Below are 19,005 nucleotides of genomic sequence, written 5' to 3' on the forward strand. Positions count from 1 at the left end.
TTCAAATTGAACAGCTGCTGTCAACGGCCATTCTAATTTGAATGTGCCTGCTGTCGTCAGATCGCAGCAGCAATGCAGCTTAAGGCTTGGCAAGTACCAGCATTTGGAGATTGGCTGGGAATCCCAAGTTCCGTTGACCTTTTTCAACCTGAAAATTGTGTTAGTTTCTCTATGAGATAGTAGAAGAAGGTAGAAATGAGGCAGCTGCTGTCAATAGCCATTCTAAGCTGAATGTGCCTGCTCTCGTCAGATCGCAGCAGCAATGCAGCTTAAGGCTTGGCAAGTACCAGCATAGGAGACTGGCTGGGAAACCTAAGTTCTGTTGAACTTTTTGAACCTGAAAACTGTGTTAGTTTCTCTATGAGATCGTAAAAGAAGGTTCAAATTGAACAGCTGCTGTCAACGGCCATGCTAATCTGAATGTGCCTGCTCTCGTCAGATCGCAACAGCAATGCAGCTTAAGGCTTGGCAAGTACCAGCATGGGAGACGGGCTGGAAATCTCAAGTTCCATTGACCTTTTTGAACCTGCAAACTGTGTTAGTTTCTCTATGAGATAGTAAAAGAAGGTAGAAATTAGGCAGCTTCTGTCATCGGCCATTCTAAGCTTAATGTGCCTGCTCTCATCAGATCGCAGCAGCAATGCAGCTTAAGGCTTGGCAAGTACCAGGATGGGAGACTGGCTGGGAATCCCAAGTTCCGTTGACCTTTTTGAACCTGATAACTGTGTTAGTTTCTCTATGAGGTAGTAAAAGAAGGTAGAAATTAGGCTGCTTCTGTCATCGGCCATTCTAAGCTGAATGTGCCTGCTCTCGTCAGATCGCAGCAACATTGCAGCTTAAGGCTTGGCAAGTACCAGCATGGGAGACTGGCTGGGAATCCCAAGTTCCGTTGACCTTTTTGAACCTGAAAATTGTGTTAGTTTCTCTGTCAAAGATGGTAAAAGAAGGTTCAAATTGAACAGCAGCTGTCAACGGCCATTCTAAGCTGAATGAGCCTGCTCTCGTCAGATCGCAGCAGCAATGAAGCTTAAGGCTTGGCAAGTACCAGCACGGGAGACTGGCTTGGAATCCCAAGTTCCGTTGACCTTTTTGAACCTGAAAACTGTGTTCGTTTCTCTGTCAAAGATGGTAAAAGAAGGTTCAAATTGAACAGCTGCTGCCATCGGCCATTCTAAGCTGAATGTGCCTGCTCTCGTCAGATCGCAGCAGCAATGCAGCTTAGGCTTGGCAAGTACCAGCATGGGAGACTGGCTGGGAATCCCAAGTTCCGTTGACCTTTTTGAACCTGAAAATTGTGTTAGTTTCTCTGTCAAAGATGGTAAAAGAAGGTTCAAATTGAACAGCTGCTGTCAACGGCCTTTCTACGCTGAATGTGCCTGCTCTCATCAGATAGCAGCAGCAATGCAGCTTAAGGCTTGGCAAGTACCAGCATGGGAGACTGGCTGGGAATCCCAAGTTCCGTTGACCTTTTTGAACCTGATAACTGTGTTAGTTTCTCTATGAGATCGTAAAAGAAGGTTCAAATTGAACAGCTGCTGTCAACGGTAATGCTAAGCTGAATGTGCCTGCTCTCGTCAGATCGCAACAGCAATGCAGCTTAAGGCTTGGCAAGTACCAGCATGGGAGACGGGCTGGGAATCTCAAGTTCCGTTGACCTTTTTGAACCTGCAAACTGTGTTAGTTTCTCTATGAGATAGTAAAAGAAGGTAGAAATTAGGCAGCTTCTGTCATCGGCCATTCTAAGCTTAATGTGCCTGCTCTCATCAGATCGCAGCAGCAATGCAGCTTAAGGCTTGGCAAGTACCAGGATGGGAGACTGGCTGGGAATCCCAAGTTCCGTTGACCTTTTTGAACCTGAAAATTGTTTTAGTTTCTCTGTCAAAGATGGTAAAAGAAGGTTCAAATTGAACAGCTGCTGTCAACGGCCATTCTAAGCTGAATGTGCCTGCTCTCGTCAGATCGCAGCAGCAATGAAGCTTAAGGCTTGGCAAGTACCAGCATGGGAGACTGGCTGGGAATCCCAAGTTCCTTTGACCTTTTTGAACCTGAAAATTGTGTTAGTTTCTCTGTCAAAGATGGTAAAAGAAGGTTCAAATTGAACAGCTGCTGTCAACGGCCATTCTAAGCTGAATGTGCCTGCTCTCGTCAGATCGCAGCAGCAATGCAGCTTAAGGCTTGGCAAGATGCAGCTGCATGGGAGACTGGCTGGGAATCCCAAGTTCCGTTGACCTTTTTGAACCTGAAAACTGTGTTAGTTTCTCTATGAGATAGTCAAAGAAGGTAGAAATTAGGCAGCTTCTGTCATCGGCCATTCTAAGCTGAATGTGCCTGCTCTTGTCAGATCGCAGCAGCAATGCAGCTTAAGGCTTGGCAAGAACAAGCATGGGAGATTGGCTGGGAATCCAAAGTTCCGTTGACCTTTTTGAACCTGAAAATTGTGTTAGTTTCTCTATGAGATAGTAAAAGAAGGTTCAAATTGAACAGCTGCTGTCAACGGCCATTCTAAGCTGAATGTGCCTGCTCTCGTCAGATCGCAGCAGCAATGCAGCTTAAGGCTTGGCAAGTACCAGCATGGTAGACTGGCTGGGAATCCCAAGTTCCGTTGACCTTTTTGAACCTGAAAATTGTGTTAGTTTCTCTGCAAAAGATGGTAATAGAAGGTTCAAATTGAACAGCTGCTGTCAACAGCCATTCTAAGCTGATTGTGACAGCTCTCGTCAGAATGCAGCAGCAATGCAGCTTAAGGCTTGGCAAGTCCCAACAAGGGCGACTGTCTGGGAATCCCAACTTCCATTGACCTTTCTGAACTAGAAAATTGTGTTAGTTTCTCTGTCAAAAATGGTAAAAGAAGATTCAAATTGAACAGCTGCTGTCAACGGCCATTCTAAGCTGAATGTCCCTGCTCTCGTCAGATCGCAGCAACAATGCAGCTCAAGGCTTGGAAAGTACCAGCATGGGAGACTGGCTGGGAATCCCAAGTTCTGTTGACCTTTTTGAACCTGAAAATTGTGTTAGTTTCTCTATGAGATAGTAAAAGAAGGTAGAAATTAGACAACTGCTGTCAGCGGCCATTGTAAGCTGAATGTGCCTGCTCTCGTCAAATCGCAGCAGCAATGCAGCTTAAGGCTTGGCAAGCACCCGCATGGGAGACTGGCTGGGAATCCCAAGTTCTGTAGACCATTTTGAACCTGAAAATTGTGTTAGTTTCTCTGTCAAAGATGGTAAAAGAAGGTTCAAATTGAACAGCTTATGTCAACGGCCATTCAAAGCTGATTGTGCCAGCTCTCGTCAGATTGCAGCAGCAATGCAGCTTAAGGCTTGGCAAGTACCAGCATGGGCGACTGTCTGGGAATCCCAAGTTCGGTTGATCTTTTTGAACCTGAAAATTGTGTTAGTTTATCTGTCAAAGATTGTAAAAGAAGGTTCAAATTGAACAGCTGCTGTCAACGGCCATTCTAAGCTATATGTGCCTGCTCTCGTCAGATCGCAGCAGCAATGCAGCTTAAGGCTTAGCACGTACCAGCAAGGGAGGCTGGCTGGGAATCCCAAGTTCCATTGACCTTTTTGAACCTGAAAATTGTGTTAGTTTCTCTGTCAAAAATGGTAAAAGAAGGTAGAAATTAGGCAGGTACTGTCATCGGACATTCTAAGCTGAATGTGCCTGCTCTCGTCAGATCGCAGCCGCAATGCAGCTTAAGGCTTGGCAAGTACCAGCATGGGAGACTGCCTGGGAATCCCAAGTTCCGTAGACCATTTTGAACCTGAAAATTGTGTTAGTTTCTCTGTCAAAGATGGTAAAAGAAGGTTTAAATTGAACATCTTATGTCAACGGCCACTCAAAGCTGATTGTGCCAGCTCTCGTCAGATTGCAGCAGCAATGCAGCTTAAGGCTTGGCAAGTACCAGCATGGGCAACTGTCTGGGAATCCCAAGTTCCGTTGACCTTTTAGAACCTGAAAATTGTGTTAGTTTCTCTGTCAAAGATGGTAAAAGAAGGTTCAAATTGAACAGCTGCTGTCAACGGCCATTCTAAGCTGAATGTGCCTGCTCTTGTCAGATCACAGCAGCAATGCAGCTTAAGGCTTGGCAAGTACCAGCATGGGATACTATCTGGGAATCCCAAGTCCTGTTGACCTTTTTGAACCTGAAAACTGTGTTAGTTTCTCTATGAGAATGTAAAAGAAGGTAGAAATTAGGCAACTGCTTTCATCGGCCATTCTAAGCAGAATGAGCCTGCTCTCATGAGATCGCAGCAGCAATGTAGCTTAAGGCTTGGCAAGTAGCAGCATGGGAGACTGTCTGGGAATCCCAAGTTCCGTTAACCTTTTTGAACCTGAAAATTGTGTTAGTTTCTCTGTCAAAGATGGTAAAAGAAGGTTCAAATTGAACAGCTGTTGTCAACGGCCTTTCTAAGCTGAATGTGCCTGCTTTCGTCAGATTGCAGCAGCAATGCTTGGCAAGTACCAGCCTGGAGACTGGCAGTTAATCCCAAGTTCTGTTGACTTTTTTGAACCTGAAAATTGTGTTAGTTTCTCTGTCAAAGATAGTAAAAGAAGGTTCAAATTGAACAGCTGCTGCCAACGGCCATTCTAAGCTGAATGTGCCTGCTCTCGTCAGATCGCAGCAGCAATGCAGCTTAAGGCTTGGCAAGTACCAGCATGGGAGACTGGCTGGGAATCCCAAGTTCTGTTGACCTTTTTGAACCTGAAAACTGTGTTAGTTTCTCCATGAGATAGTAAAAGAAGGTAGAAATTAGGAAGCTGTTGTCATCGGCCATTCTAAGCTGAATGTGCCTGCTCTCGTCAGATCACAGCAGCAATGCAGCTTAAGGCTTGGCAAGTACTAGCATGGGAGACTGGCTGGGAATTCCAAGTTCTGTTGACCTTTTTGAAACTGAAAACTGTGTTAGTTTCTCTATGAGATATTAAAAGAAGGTAGAAATTAGGCAGCTGCTTTCATCGGCCATTCTAAGTTGAATGTGCCGGCTCTCGTCAGATCGCAGTAGCAATGCAGCCTAAGGCTTGGCAAGTACCAGCATGGGAGACTGGCTGGGAATCCCAAGTTCTGTTGACCTTTTAGAACCTGAAAATTGTGTTAGTTTCTCTGTCAAAGATGGTAAAAGAAGGTTCAAATTGAACAGCTGCTGTCAACGGCCATTCTAGCTGAATGTGCCTGCTCTCGTCAGATCGCAGCAGCAATGCAGCCTAAGGCTTAGCACGTACCAGCAAGGGAGGCTGGCTGAGAATCCCAAGTTCCATTGACCTTTTTGAACCTGAAAATTGTGTTAGTTTCTCTGTCAAAAATGGTAAAGGAAGGTAGAAATTAGGCAGGTACTGTCATCGGACATTCTAAGCTGAATGTGCCTGCTCTCGTCAGATCGCAGCCGCAATGCAGCTTAAGGCTTGGCAAGTACCAGCATGGGAGACTGCCTGGGAATCCCAAGTTCCGTAGACCATTTTGAACCTGAAAATTGTGTTAGTTTCTCTGTCAAAGATGGTAAAAGAAGGTTTAAATTGAACATCTTATGTCAACGGCCACTCAAAGCTGATTGTGCCAGCTCTCGTCAGATTGCAGCAGCAATGCAGCTTAAGGCTTGGCAAGTACCAGCATGGGCAACTGTCTGGGAATCCCAAGTTCCGTTGACCTTTTAGAACCTGAAAATTGTGTTAGTTTCTCTGTCAAAGATGGTAAAAGAAGGTTCAAATTGAACAGCTGCTGTCAACGGCCATTCTAAGCTGAATGTGCCTGCTCTCGTCAGATCGCAGCAGCAATGCAGCCTAAGGCTTGGAAAGTACCAGCATGGGAGACTGGCTGGGAATCCCAAATTCTGTTGACCTTTTTGAACCTGAAAACTGTGTTAGTTTCTCTATGAGATAGTAAAAGAAGGTAGAAATTAGGCAGCTGCTGTCATCGGCCATTCTAAGCTGAATGTGCCGGTTCTTGTCAGATCGCAGCAGCAATGCAGCTATATATTATATATAAAAATATAATTAATAAATTGTACATATATAATTTGGACATGATTTTATGTATAATTAGGACAAGTTATAAAAATGTTAATACATTTAGTACATTTGCATAAAATCATTGATTAAAGGAAATCTACCGCCAGGATGAAGATTGTAAACCAAGCACACTAACGTACTGTTGTGTGCCCCCTCTGGCACAAGCTTCTCTTCTTGTAGCTTCGTAAAAAGAGGTTTTAAAAATTATGCAGATGAGCCTTCAAGGCTTAGAGTCTGGAGCCCCTGAGGTTCATTTGCATAATCTGTGAAACCTTTTTATTGTAAAATAAGGTCCTAAGGAGCTAAAAGAAAAGCAGAACCTGCCAGAGGGGGCACTCACCAGTATGTCAGTGTGCTTGGTTTACAATTCTTTATCCTGGTGGTAGATGTCCTTTAAGCAGCAGTGTGTATAAAAAGAATAAGTAGATTGTTATATAACACATTCTTTAGTAGGGGCAGTGTATAAAAATAATTAGAAGGGACATGAAATAGGTAAATTAATACACTAAAGGGGGCCCTGTAGAAACTAAATATTATGTAATATTATTATGTAATAATATTAATATAATACAGAGAAACTAAATATTATGTAATTAATAGCACACATGATTTTTTAGGGGCACAGTATAATTTATTCAGGGAGTGTAGTATATTTGGGGGTAACAAAGTTATTTTTGATATATGCTGGGGGCACAGAGTTGTTTTGTTATGTAGACTTTTTAGAAGCACAGTGTGGGACATTGTGTTATCCAGGTGACATTATATTGTAAGTAACTGATGTTTTTATGGGCTCAGTGAGGGGGATGTGCTGCCCAGAGCTGAACACATCTGCCGGAAAATTCTACAACCAGATTTTACGTCTATTCTCAACCCATAGGAGATCCTACTTATTCCTGTGTCAGATCAGTATTGTATTCACTGACTAACCTTCTAGCCCCCCCCCCCCAGCGCCATTTTCGGGGGCACCGATTGTTGCAATGACAGCCCTAGGGTCCAATCAGGACCCCAGAGCTGCCTGTAGGCACTGCTTGAAAGATCTGTGACATCTAGGCTGACACTGCTTGTTTATGTCCCATGGTGGAAATAGTGAAAAAGTAGAGATGAGCGAGTATACTCGTCCGAGCTTGATGCTCGTTCGAGTATTAAGGTACTCGAGACGGCTCGTTGCTCGGACGAGTATTTCCCCTGCTCGAGATCGAGCATTTAATTAAAAAAACACAGTGAAGAACAATGAAGAATAGAATAAAAACAGTGAACACAGTGAACACAGGATCATTTAAGTGAAAAACACAGTGAAGAACACAGTGAAGAATAGATTACAGATGTTCGGCACATCTGCTTACTTGTCGGAAGATACGCGCGGAACGGTGCGAACAAAATAGTATGTGAAGAACAATATATATGTGTGAAGAACACGGTGAGCAGCACAGAGACATGGGGCAGCGGCAGCACGGAGACATCGAGGGGCACGGGGAGACATCGAGGGGCACGGAGACATCGAGGGGCACGGAGACATCGAGGGGCACGGAGACATCGAGGGACACGGAGACATCGAGGGGCACGGAGACATCGAGGGGCACGGGGAGACATCGAGGGGCACGGGGAGACATCGAGGGGCACGGAGACATCGAGGGGCACGGAGACATCGAGGGGCACGGAGACATCGAGGGGCACGGAGACATCGAGGGGCACGGAGACATCGAGGGGCACGGAGACATCGAGGGGCACGGAGACATCGAGGGGCACGGGGAGACATCGAGGGGCACGGGGAGACATCGAGGGGCACGGAGACATCGAGGGGCACGGAGACATCGAGGGGCACGGAGACATCGAGGGGCACGGAGACATCGAGGGGCACGGAGACATCGAGGGACACGGAGACATCGAGGGGCACGGAGACATCGAGGGGCACGGGGAGACATCGAGGGGCACGGAGACATCGAGGGGCACGGAGACATCGAGGGGCACGGAGACATCGAGGGGCACGGAGACATCGAGGGACACGGAGACATCGAGGGGCACGGAGACATCGAGGGGCACGGGGAGACATCGAGGGGCACGGGGAGACATCGAGGGGCACGGAGACATCGAGGGGCACGGAGACATCGAGGGGCACGGAGACATCGAGGGGCACGGGGAGACATCGAGGGGCACGGGGAGACATCGAGGGGCACGGAGACATCGAGGGGCACGGAGACATCGAGGGGCACGGAGACATCGAGGGGCACGGAGACATCGAGGGGCACGGAGACATCGAGGGGCACGGGGAGACATCGAGGGGCACGGGGAGACATCGAGGGGCACGGGGAGACATCGAGGGGCACGGAGACATCGAGGGGCACGGAGACATCGAGGGGCACGGGGAGACATCGAGGGGCACGGAGACATCGAGGGGCACGGAGACATCGAGGGGCACGGAGACATCGAGGGGCACGGAGACATCGAGGGGCACGGAGACATCGAGGGGCACGGAGACATCGGGGAGACTTCAGTGGAAGAAGAGCAGCGGATCCCGGGACAGCGTATCTCCCGACAAGTAAGCAGATGTGCAGAACATCTGCAATCTATTCTTCACTGTGTTTTTCACTTAAATGATCCTGTGGTCACTGTTTTTATTCTATTCTTCACTGTTCTTCACATCTGTTAACTTGTCGGGAGATAATATACGCGCGGAACAGTGAAGAATAGATTGCAGATGTTTGCATACATCTGCTAACTTATCAGAAGACATTCTTTTTCAATTAATTAACACATTTTATTCCCGAACCATGGTCCCTTTGAAAAATGCTCGAGTCTCCCATTGACTTCAATGGGGCTCGTTATTCGAGACGAGCACTCGAGCATCTGGAAAAGTTCGTCTCGAATAACGAGCACTCGAGCATTTTAGTGCTCGCTCATCTCTATGAAAAAGTAAAAAAAAAATTTTAAATAGAAAATAAAGTAATAAATCAATAAAAATGCCCAAAAGCCCCATAAAGAGACATATAAAGCAAAAAAAGTCAAAATCTTAACACAAACCCTACATATTTAGTATCACCACATCCTTAACAATCCGTAGAATAAATATTGAACCCACACGATGAACGCCGTTAAAAAAACTTGTTGTATGATTTTTACCTATTCAATCCCACAAAAAATGCTATAAAAAGTGATCAATAAAACATATGTACTCCAGGATGATACTGTTGCAAAGAACAACATGTCCTGCAAAAAACAAGCCATCAAACAGCTCCGTAGCCAAAAAATTAACAATGTTATGGCATTTAGAAGACGGCAATGCAAAAAGGAAAGATTTTTCCCACATTTGGGTTTTATTTGACAAATTTAGTAAAATGTAAGAAAAAATATTCATGTAAGGTATCCCCGTAATCGTATTGACCCATAGAATAAAGATAACATGATTACTAGGCTATACAGTGAACCCCAAAAAAAAAAACAATTAAAAAATCCAGTACAGAATTTATGCTTTTCTACTCCTGCCCTCAAAAAAAAGTTCCTAAATTTTCAACAATAGGGGATACCAACCCCAAAATGGTAACACTGGAAAAAGCATCTCATCTCACAAAAAATGCCATCACATAGCCCAAATAACGAAAAAGCTAAAATTGTATAGCCTAAAAAAGGGGCCAATGACAAAACTAAAATCCTGGCAGCTGCAGGGCACTCCTTCCTTTTTGGGCCTCACTGTGCGCCCATTAAACAAGTAACAGACACATATGGGGGGTCTCTGTACTCGGGAGAAATTGAAGAACAAATTGTAAGATGTGTTTTCTCTTTTTATCTTTTGGAAATGTGTAAATTTTAGGGATAAATGAACGTATAACCGTCAAAATGTAACCATTGATTACAAGGGGTTAACACTCTTCCTAAAACCTGTTTCTGATAGTTTGAGGGGCGCAGATTTGAAAATGGGTTGATTATATAAATGGGTTGATGTAAAATTTGCAAAATTTCATTCAAAACAGTATTTATCCCTAAAGCAGTCGATTCTCAAAATACGGAAAAGCACGTCTCCAGCGCACCTCACCTCCTGGCTTGCTTCCCTCCACTGTGCGTGCGTGTCCCTGACTGCTAGGGCACGTGCGCGACAGCTTCTCCAGATTTAAAGGGCCATATATCCCTAATTCCCTAAGCCCTCCCGGATCTTTGTGCCTCACAGCCTGAGAGAAAGCTTCCTGGTGATTATTCCTGCGTTCCTGTGTATTCCTGCGTTCCTGTGTATTCCTGCGTTCCTGTTTGTTACCCAAGTTCCTCTGTGTTGCTGTGTCCTGTGTGCCTGCCTGGACCTCCCATTGCTGACCCCGGATTTGGACTTGACCTTGCAGATGCCACCTGCCACCTGCCCTGACCCTGAGCCTTGACTTGACTGTCTTCCGCTAAGGTAACTCAACCTTGGCAGCCACTGCGGGCTAGTCGCACCTGTGGAACGACCTGGTGGTATCCTGCCGCAGCAAGTCCAACCCGCTTTGCGGCGAGCTCCGGTCCCAGGTGTCGGCTAGTTCCATCTCCCGTGGTGGTCCAGAGGATCCACTGATCCTGACAGTAAGATCCGCCCATGGATCCTGCCAAGGTTCCGCCTCCCAGTCATCCTGATTTTGCCACCATTGTGATTCATCAATCCCTGCGGATTGCCGCGCAGCGGAATCAGCTACAGAAAGTCACCGCCAGGCTGCAACAGCTGCTAGCCACCCAGCATGAGCAACAGTCTCATGAGGCTGCTCCTGCGAATCCTGCTGCCCCGGCTTATCCTCCTGCTGCTGAACCCAGGCTATGTCTCTCTTTGTCCGGCAAGTATGATGGTTCTTGGGAGAAGCGTGAGCAAAGCTTCTCCACGCTTGACGATTCCTGGACTCAGGCTCTACAGCAAACTTTGTGGACGCAGCCCTGGTCTCCCAGCACCACTTCCCGGTGGTTAGTCTCGAGAAGCCATTGTCCATTGCCGCGGTCAGTGGCCAGATTATTTCCGTACCCATCTGGTTCCAGACTGAACCCCTGCTCTTGCAAGTTGGCGCTCTACATAAAGAGAGACTTTCTTTGTTTGTTACCCCGCTCTCCTGTTAGGCCTCGCCTGGTTACAACGTCATGCCCCTGTGCTGGACTGGTCTTCTGGGGAGATTTTCCGGGTCCGGGTTGTTCCTCTCATCCACTTCCTGTCAGAGTTTCTACCGTGTCTCTTAAGCCTTTGGAGGGGCTTCCCGCTCCATATCTGGACTTCACAGACGTGTTCTCCAAGAAACAGGCTGAGACCCTTCCTCCACATCATCTCTACGACTGTCCAATTGATCTGCTGCCTGGTATTTCTCCTCCACGGGGTCAGGTGAACGTGCTCTCGGTACCAGAGACTGCCGCTATGTCTGAATATGTTAAGGAGAATCTGCAAAGAGGCTCCATTCGCAAATCCTCCTCACCATCTTTGTGGGGCCTACAACCTCATCCGTATCAGGAAGGGTGACGAGTGGAAGATCGCCTTTAACACTCGTGATGGGCATTTTGAATATCTAGTTATTCCCATCGGACTTTGTAATGGAAGACTTCGTCTTCCAAAAATTTGTGAATGATATCTTCCGGTTGTGTTGTGGTTTACCTTGATGACATTCTTGTGTATTATGCTGATCTCAAGTCTCACCAGTCCCACGTACAGCAAGTACTCAGGATGCCTCAGGATGAACCATCTCTATGCCAAACTGGAGAAGTACCAGTTTTATCAGAAGAGCCTTTTGTTCCTTGGCTACATAATTTCTGATAAAGGCTTGCAGATGGATCCTGCCAAGTTATCTGCAGTTCTTCAATGGCCACACCCAGTGGGACTGTGAGCTATACAAAGATTTCTAGGCTTTGCCAATTATTATAGACTATTTATTCCACATTTCTCATCTCTGGTCGCGCCGATGGTGGCGATTACGAAGAAGGCTGCTAATCCCCGTGTTTGGCCTCCAGCGGCAGAAGAGGCCTTCACGAAATTAAAGTCTGCTTTTTCCTCTGCTTCTGTTTTTACCCGACCTGTTACTGGAAAGGCGTTCCTTGTGGAAGTTGATGCCTCCGTGGGCGCTGGGGCACTCCTTACCCAGAAGGGGCCTAGGGGCCGAACTCTCACTTGTGGCTTTTTCTCCAAAACCTTCTCCTCCGCGGAGACAAATACTTCTATCGGTGATCGGGAGCTTCTGGCTATCAAGCTTGCTTTGGAAGAGTGGCGCCATCTGCTGGAGGGAGCCCGATTTCCAGTCTGCATCTTCACGGACCACAAGAATCTTCAGTATCTACAGACGGCTCAGCGATTGAATCCACGTCAAGCCCGGTGGTCCCTCTTCTTTTCTCGCTTTGACTTTCAAATCCATTTTTGTCCTGCTGAGAAAAACATCAAGACTGACGCCTTGTCCCGTGCTTCTGATGTTATGGGGGAGGACCCTGCTCCGAGACATATTCTTCCTCCAGAGGGACTCGTGCTTGCAGCGCCGGTGGACCTCCGGCAACTGCCTCCTGGCAAGACCTGGTCTTCGACCTGGTCTTCGAAAGAGGATCCTGACCTGGGGACATTCTTCTTGTGTGGCTGGGCACACTGGGGTGCAGCGCTCTGTGGCCTTAATTTCCCGATTCTATTGGTGGCCTGATTTGGTCAAGGACATTTGGGATTTTGTGGGTTCCTGTGCCTCTTGTGCTCGCAACAAGCCCTCACGACTAAAACCTGCTGGTCTTCTGTTGCCGTTACCCTGCCTACCAGCCCATGGTCTCATGTAGCTATGGACTTTGTTACGGATCTGCCGCCATCATCTGGCAATACCATGACTGACTGCTTTTCGAAGACGTCTCATTTTGTCCCTCTACCAGGGTTGCCTTCTGCTCCACAGACGTGATAGACAAGATCTGAATGACAGAGTTGCGATTGGTTCAAAAATAAAAATAAAAAAAGATTTGGGAATGATACCCAAAGAAACAATGACTTCAAAAATAGAACAAATAATAGCAAAAATGATTTTAAAAAAACACGAACAATTGTAGAATCACTAAACAACCAACGCCTATACCTGGTAATTACAATAAAAATGTAACTACATTTTTCAATTCTAACACCCGCCAGTCAATTGAAAGAAGCAGGCCTCATAGGGTTAATACAACTTTACCAAAAAAGACAGTGAGTAATATGCAGACCAAAGACATACCAGCAATACTCATACAAGACTCCCCTAAAAGTAAGACAACCATAGTTCTACATTAATCACCAATCCAGAATCACCAACGAAACTACGAAAAGAAAAACTGGATGAGTTCTCAACTACTATACAGATTTTGAGAACAGAGGTTTGAAAATACATCTCTAACGCAGGGACCCCTCAAACCCCCCAAAAGATAAAAGAAACTATGGCCCACCTCAAGAATATACGCATAATGTATCAACACCAAATCACATCATACAAATCTTCAACACTCATCTAGACCAGGAAAAAGACACTATCATTTTTTACGGGACAGCATATTACCACCAAAACCGATACACTCTTTTTTCCAACCAAAAAAGAAAAATCTCGAAAAAAAAAAATTCAAGCGAGGCAAACGGGGAGGCAAAAAAAGAAAAAACGACCTAAAGAGAACTAGCAATGACAATAAATCTACTGTAAAAATTTTCAACCTAACAGATTATGTATTAAAACCCGCAGAAAAGTCCCTCCAGAAAAAGGTCTATCGTTCTGTCCGAATTCAAAACCCAATGACTTTGAATTATTTTTGGACTTAAATCAATATGTTAGAAAATTGGCATTAGCATTTTTTTAAAAAAAGAGAAAGAACCCACAAAAAATTGACACCCAAAATATAAGCATCATAAAGAATAAATCAAAATTCTACCCGGCCATAATATAAAAAAAAAGTGAGGAAAAACCTCACAAAAAAAGAAATGATAGCACTAAAACAACTACAGAAGAACCTGGTCATACGCGGAGCAGATAAGGAGGCAGTATTGTGATCCTCACTCTTACTGCGTACCACCAGGAAGCTCTTCGTGTTCTAAATGATACAAAATATTATATAACCTTACTTTAGATATACAAAAGAAAATAAAATGCTTTATATAACTTTAATATTTTTTGGTTGACAGGGCTTATTTTTTTTTACGTGTTGAGTTGTCCTTTTCAGTGGTACCATTTTGGTGCTCATAACTTTTTTTATCACTTTTTGGAACATTTTTGTGAAGGTGTTTTATGAAAATTTACATTTTTGGCGACTTTTTTGGGTTTTGTTTTTACGGCGTTCACCGTACGGGTCCAATAATGTTTCTGACTTATTGTACTTATTGTATATTATAGCCCCCAGCATTGTGAGACAACAAAGAGAAACAGCGACTGGAAAAGACCAAGGGAATGTGAAAAAATGTGGTAAACCCAGATGTTTATGTTGCACATCTATAAAAACGGGTCCTGCCTTCATTTACACCAGCACTGAAGAAAAATTCATTATAAAAACCGAAATGTCCTGCCAAAGTAAATATATAATATATATAATAGAATGCAAAATATGCAATCTTCAATATGTTGGCAGAACAGTACAATCTTTACGCAGCCGCCTTAACAAACACCGGGAGAATGTAAAAAATAAATTTCTCCTACAAGGTGTTTCTAAGCACTATGGCCTTTTCCACCCAAATAAACTATTTCCCATTACTAATATGCCCATTGATCAGATCTCAAACACAATATCTAATCGCTTCCAAACTCTCAGTAGAAGAGAAGTATATTGGATGTTCAAATTAAATACGCTCTCCCCAAACGGGCTCAACGAGATAAATGAAACCATCCTATAGCATTGTACATATACATAAGAAATATACTTAAAAACAAAGCAGTGTAGAGCAGCAACGTGATTAAAGTTTTGGTGGGTGCAGGTCTTCGTAGGGGTTCTGACAGAAACCTCGCTTAACTAGTAGTAACGATGAAGCAGCACTCCAAGATGAAGAAAAACGGGCCTTTTCCATAAAGGCATTATCAAGCATATCATGCTGACTTATATAGTGGGAGGTGATTAGCAACATGTGAACATCATTGTGACATCATAGGTATAAGAAAACATTGAAATGTATATATCTCATTAAATCAGTGTAATACAAACATCATAATAGGAATGTTACATCTTGATTAGAGGTGAGCGAACATACTCGTCCGAGCTTGATGCTCGTTCGAGCATTAGCGTACTCGAAACTGCTCGTTGCTCGGACGAATACTTCGCCCGCTCGAGAAAATGGCATCTCCCGCCGTTTTGCTTTTTGGCGGCCAGAAACAGAGCCAATCACAAGCCAGGAGACTCTGCACTCCACCCAGAAATAGGGGTTGGATTTCAATTAGGCACAGTCTGCCATTTACTTTTTATTTTACGTTTATTTTTTCATAACTCAGCGTCATCTCATCTGGCATAGCAGTGTGCTTTCATACTTGGCTAGAAAATAGCCATAGGAGAATCCAAACGGCTTACTTAGGCCTACAATAGCGTTATATATTTTATTTCTGGTTGATCTGCTGGTGGCTGGCCTTGCTGTAGTGCATCTACTACCATATTGTGAGGAATTTGCAGTGAGACTTGCGACCGTTGTGTTTAGCGCTTAGTGACGCACATATCCATCGCAAAGACCGAAGTGGGACAATTTATTAGGGGTTGGATTTCAATTAGGCACAGTCTGCCATTTACTTTTTATTTTACGTTTATTTTTTCATAACTCAGCGTCATCTCATCTGGCATAGCAGTGTGCTTTCATACTTGGCTAGAAAATAGCCATAGGAGAATCCAAACGGCTTACTTAGGCCTACAATAGCGTTATATATTTTATTTCTGGTTGAGCTGCTGGTGGCTGGCCTTGCTGTAGTGCATCTACTACCATATTGTGAGGAATTTGCAGGGAGACTTGCGACCGTTGTGTTTAGCGCTTCGTGACGCACATATCCATCGCAAAGACCGAAGTGGGACAATTTATTAGGGGTTGGATTTCAATTAGGCACAGTCTGCCATTTACTTTTTATTTTACGTTTATTTTTTCATAACTCAGCGTCATCTCATCTGGCATAGCAGTGTGCTTTCATAGTTGGCTAGAAAATAGCCATAGCAATAGGATAGCATCGTCTGGTTTTAAAAACTAAAAAACACAAAAAAAAACACAAAAAAAAAGTAAAAAAAAAATTAAAGTTATAACTTTCATTTTCAAAATGTTTAACCCAAGGGCTAGGGGTAGAGGACGAGGGCGGGGACGTGGGCGTCCAACTACTGCAGGGGTCAGAGGCCGTGGTCCTGGGCGGGGTGAGACACCACCTGCTGATGAGGGAGCAGGGGAACGCCGCAGAGCTACACTCCCTAGGTTCATGTCTGAAGTTACTGGGACTCGTGGTAGAGCACTGTTGAGGCCAGAACAGTGCGAACAGGTGATGTCGTGGATTGCCGACAATGCTTTGAGCAATTTGTCCACCAGTCAGTCTTCCACGCAGTCCACCCATGTCACCGAAATCGGCACTCCTCCAGCTCCTGCACCTCAGCCTCCTCCCCCCCAGTCTGCCCCCTCCCAGGAAAATTTGGCATTTGAACCAGCATACTCTGAGGAACTGTTTTCTGGACCCTCCCCACAGTCACAAACCACTTGTCCGGTTGCTGCTGAGCAATTTTCCGATGCCCAGGTTTTCCACCAGTCGCAGTCTGTGGGTGATGATGACCTTCTTGACGTAGTGGAAGAAGTGTGTAAAGAGGTGTCCGACGATAAGGAGACACGGTTGTCAGACAGTGGTGAAGTTGTTGTCAGGGCAGGAAGTCCGAGGGGGGAGCAGACTGAGGGATCGGAGGATGATGAGGTGACAGACCCAAGCTGGGTTGAGAGGCCGTGTGAACACAGTGCTTCTGAGACGGAGGAGAGTCCTCGACCAGAACAGGTTGGAAGAGGCAGTGGTGGGGCCAGACGGAGAGGCAGGGCCAGAGCAGGTGCATCAGCGCCAAATGTGTCACGTAGTGAAGCTCCCGTGGCGAGGGCTCCCGAGGCGAGGGCTAGATTTTCAGAAGTCTGGAGGTTCTTTAAGGAAACACCGGATGACCGACGGACTGTGGTGTGCAACCTTTGCCAAACCAGGATCAGCAGGGGTTCCACCACTATTAGCTTAACTACCACCAGTATGCGCAGGCATATGAATGCTAAACACCCCACTCAGTGGCACCAAGCCCGTTCACCTCCGGCCGTGCACACCACTGCTCCTTCCCCTGTGTCAGCTGATAGTCAGCCCCCTGCCCAGGACCCTGGCACAAAAACCCCATCGTCGCCTCCACGATCCTCCACAGCATCCACCAGTGTTCGGCTCTCTATACCCCAGACGCTGGAGCGGAAAAGGAAATATAGTGCAACCCACCCGCACGCCCAAGCCCTTAATGTCCACATCTCCAGATTGCTTAGCCTGGAGATGCTGCCCTATAGGCTAGTAGAGACCGAGGCCTTTCGAAACCTCATGGCGGCGGCTGCCCCTCGGTATTCGGTCCCCAGCCACCACTACTTTTCCCGATGTGCCGTCCCAGCCCTGCACCAGCACGTGTCAGACAACATCATCTGTGCCCTGACCAACGCCGTTTCTGACAAGGTCCACCTGACCACGGACACGTGGACGAGTGCTGCCGGGCAGGGCCACTATATATCACTGACGGCACATTGGGTTAACTTGGTGGAGGCTGGGACCGAGTCTGACCCTGCGGCTGGTCATATACTGCCGACGCCGAGGATTGCGGGGCCTACCTCGGTCCAGGTCTTTCAGGCCTACTATGCCTCCTCCTCCTCCCACCCCTCCTCCACCTCCTCCTCCAAACTACCACCCGTGGGCTTGGCGCCATCAGTCGCTAGCTCTAGGCACAGTAGAAGTGCCGTCGCTAAGCGACAGCAGGTGGTGCTCAAACTTCTGAGCCTAGGCAATAAAAGGCACACCGCCCAAGAACTATTACAAGGCATCACGGCGCAGACTGATCTGTGGCTGGCACCGCTGAACCTGAAGCCAGGCATGGTTGTGTGTGACAACGGCCGTAACTTGGTGGCGGCTCTGCAACTCGGCAGACTGCCTGGCCCATGTGTTAAATCTGATAGTTCAGCGTTTCCTCAAGACATACCCCAATCTGTCTGATTTGCTCACGAAGGTGCGCCGCATCTGTGCGCATTTCAGGAAGTCCAGCACAGATGCTTCCACTCTCAGGGCAGCGCAGCGCCGCCTCCAACTGCCCACTCACCGACTGTTGTGCGACGTGGCCACGAGGTGGAATTCAACATTAACCATGTTATCCAGAGTTTACCAGCAGCGCAGAGCGATTGTAGACTGCCAGATGTCAACTTCCACCAGAACTGGTAATCAGGTCAGTCAGCTTCCTCAAGTCTACAATGAGGAGTGGACGTGGATGTCTGATATCTGTCAGGTGCTGAGTAACTTTGAGGAGTCAACACAGATGGTCAGTGGCGATGCCGCCATCATCAGCCTCACCATCCCGCTGCTTGGCCTGTTGAAAAACTCTCTGATCAGCATGAAGTCGGAAGCTTTGCGCTCGTCACAAGAGACGGGGGAAGAAGATTCCCTTGTTAATAGCCAAAGCACCATCAGGTCTGTTTCTCAGCGCATATCGGAGGAGGTGGAGGAGGATGAGGAGGAAGAGGAGGAGAATGTTGGCGAGACACAAGAGGGGACCATTGTTCAGTCCTTCACTGTTCAGCGTGTATGGGCAGAAGAAGAGGAGTTGGAGGAGTTGGAGGAGGAGGAAATGGGCAGTCAGGCCAGTGAGGGGAGTGAATTCTTGCGCGTTGGGACTCTGGCGCATATGGCAGATTTCATGCTAGGCTGCCTATCCCGTGACCCTCGCGTTCAAAGAATTTATTCCAGCACCGATTACTGGGTATTCACTCTCCTGCACCCACGGTACAAGCAAAATCTTTCCACTCTCATCCCTGGAGAGGAAAGGAGTGTGAGAATGCATGAATACCAGCAGGCCCTGGTGCACAAGCTGAAACAGTATTTCCCTTC

General features: G+C 46.4%; 12 pseudogenes; all 12 read left to right on the forward strand.

Moving 5' to 3' along the window:
• Positions 1 to 209: 209 nt before the first annotated feature.
• On the forward strand, positions 210 to 328 carry LOC140113064 (5S ribosomal RNA; annotated as a pseudogene).
• Positions 329 to 587: 259 nt separating this feature from the next.
• LOC140097017 (5S ribosomal RNA) lies at positions 588 to 706 on the forward strand (annotated as a pseudogene).
• A 70-nt stretch (positions 707 to 776) lies between these two features.
• On the forward strand, positions 777 to 895 carry LOC140113002 (5S ribosomal RNA; annotated as a pseudogene).
• A 642-nt stretch (positions 896 to 1,537) lies between these two features.
• On the forward strand, positions 1,538 to 1,656 carry LOC140113172 (5S ribosomal RNA; annotated as a pseudogene).
• Positions 1,657 to 1,726: 70 nt separating this feature from the next.
• LOC140097028 (5S ribosomal RNA) lies at positions 1,727 to 1,845 on the forward strand (annotated as a pseudogene).
• A 644-nt stretch (positions 1,846 to 2,489) lies between these two features.
• On the forward strand, positions 2,490 to 2,608 carry LOC140103729 (5S ribosomal RNA; annotated as a pseudogene).
• Positions 2,609 to 2,871: 263 nt separating this feature from the next.
• On the forward strand, positions 2,872 to 2,990 carry LOC140099256 (5S ribosomal RNA; annotated as a pseudogene).
• Positions 2,991 to 3,633: 643 nt separating this feature from the next.
• On the forward strand, positions 3,634 to 3,752 carry LOC140098391 (5S ribosomal RNA; annotated as a pseudogene).
• An 823-nt stretch (positions 3,753 to 4,575) lies between these two features.
• On the forward strand, positions 4,576 to 4,694 carry LOC140104286 (5S ribosomal RNA; annotated as a pseudogene).
• A 70-nt stretch (positions 4,695 to 4,764) lies between these two features.
• On the forward strand, positions 4,765 to 4,883 carry LOC140112658 (5S ribosomal RNA; annotated as a pseudogene).
• A 451-nt stretch (positions 4,884 to 5,334) lies between these two features.
• LOC140098402 (5S ribosomal RNA) lies at positions 5,335 to 5,453 on the forward strand (annotated as a pseudogene).
• Positions 5,454 to 5,716: 263 nt separating this feature from the next.
• Positions 5,717 to 5,835, forward strand: LOC140113239 (5S ribosomal RNA; annotated as a pseudogene).
• The last annotated feature ends 13,170 nt before the right edge of the window (positions 5,836 to 19,005 follow it).

This window comes from Engystomops pustulosus, chromosome 1 (genome assembly GCF_040894005.1).
Source record: "Engystomops pustulosus chromosome 1, aEngPut4.maternal, whole genome shotgun sequence".
Taxonomy (NCBI): Eukaryota; Metazoa; Chordata; class Amphibia; order Anura; family Leptodactylidae; genus Engystomops; species Engystomops pustulosus.